Source organism: Boleophthalmus pectinirostris, unplaced genomic scaffold (genome assembly GCF_026225935.1).
Source record: "Boleophthalmus pectinirostris isolate CB_2022bp ecotype Guang Dong unplaced genomic scaffold, ASM2622593v1 HiC_scaffold_17, whole genome shotgun sequence".
Lineage (NCBI taxonomy): Eukaryota > Metazoa > Chordata > Actinopteri > Gobiiformes > Gobiidae > Boleophthalmus > Boleophthalmus pectinirostris.
This window is the reverse complement of record NW_026571115.1, coordinates 11,519,099-11,520,727: the sequence shown is the minus strand read 5'-3', so window position 1 is coordinate 11,520,727 and position 1,629 is coordinate 11,519,099. Positions and strand designations below refer to the sequence as shown.

The 1,629-nt window shown below is 37.3% G+C and overlaps 1 long non-coding RNA gene across 1 annotated transcript; it reads left to right on the top strand.

Annotated features, from left to right (window-relative positions):
• The first annotated feature begins 570 nt into the window (after positions 1 to 570).
• LOC129408576 (uncharacterized) lies at positions 571 to 1,041 on the top strand. Its single transcript, XR_008632017.1, has 3 exons — positions 571 to 655; positions 765 to 835; positions 982 to 1,041. It is a non-coding gene; the product is annotated as an uncharacterized LOC129408576 (long non-coding RNA).
• The last annotated feature ends 588 nt before the right edge of the window (positions 1,042 to 1,629 follow it).

The window sequence follows — 1,629 nt, the reverse complement described above, 5'->3', positions numbered from 1 at the left end:
TATGACGCAGAGTTGATCGACAAGGAGGGATACGGGACCATGACCGTCACTTTGTACCAGCTACTCGGCCTACTCTTCAAACAGAAATGACAAGGTGTGAAATGCTAAATATGTCTTATCTTTATCTTTGGTTATTATAATAATAATTATTATTATGATGTTTACTATTGAAATCTGCTTATCACTCAGCATCTGAGCCCAGTCCATGACCTTGGGTGTTGAGAATTTATTTCATGTATTATTATTTTGTAATATTTAAAGGTTATAGAACCCATTAATTACTAATGATTAATGTCATAAGACCGCAGGTGTTTACAAAGGCTTTTATAATCTTTTAATTTATTTTGGTCTTAACTAAATGTATGTTTTGTTTCTTTTTTTCTTTTTCTTTCTCTATTAATTGTTTATTGAATGTTCTTGCGTTCTGTTTTTGTAGAAACTTTTCCAGGCCTTTTTACAAAAGGAAAAAGGGAAACGACGATTTCCTGCCCCAGCACTTATTCCGGCCAAAAAAGTGCAAGCCGCTGGAAGTGTCTTTTACCTCCTTCCAAAACATTGTGACAGGACACCCAGTGAACTTGAAAAAGTCACACATATGCAAGCAGGATTGGGCCCCAGGACTGCTCATCTAGATGAGAGCATCACCCATGAGGAGGTTAACTATGAAAAGACTCATGTGCACTCACTTCTTATTTTTGTTCTGAATGATGAATTTTGAATATTAAATATTGATTAATTAATGTACTTGCTCTTTCTGTTTACAGCTATGTGATGCCCTCAAAGCTTTTATATCCACGCACACTGTCTGGTGGATGGCTACTTTATAAATCTACAGGTACAAGTTTAATTGAATTGCTTGACAAGGTCTGAATGTTACTAAAAGTATACTGCCCAGTCATTAAGTATATACACTATTTACTTCATATATAATAATCTAAAATGTATGCAATATAAGTATAAAAGTATTGTGTGTTTCTACAGGTGGATGGGGTAGCCGTAAGCTCGCCCTTGTGTCACCCGATGCTGGGTATACAGGCAGATTGTTGAAATCTGCTGCACAAGGGGGTAAAAAACTGTTCATAGTCTCACTTCAGGAGGACCTTGATACAAGTCCACTGGAACTAACTGATGAAGCATTCAAGGGCATGGCAAAGGCCATGTGCCAGAAGTGTGGAGTAGATGTTCCTCTGCAGCTTCTTAAGGATCACGTCAACTCATGCTCAGTCATTGAAATTGATGGTGAACAGCCTGTTTGAGGATACAAGTCATCTTGTTGGGGAAAAATGTAGGTTTGTCTTTACAACTGGAACAAGTCTTAAAGCATAAAGAATTTGATGATGAACGACACTTTTGCCTATTATAATTTTGATTTAAGTGCAACTCCTATCTTTTGTCTTTTCCACTGTTAATAGCTGTGTCATGTCCAGTTTGCTTAAAAATGTTTCCTACTGACTGGATACAGGAACATGCATCCACATGTGGAGAAAGGTATTGATGATCTTTTTAGTAAATTGATCCATTATTGTATTGAATGTGATGATGTTTAGTTGCCTTATTTTCAGTCAGTGACACCTGCAGTCACATCTGCCACAGTGACATCTGCAAAGTGACCTATGAGGGGACCATGCA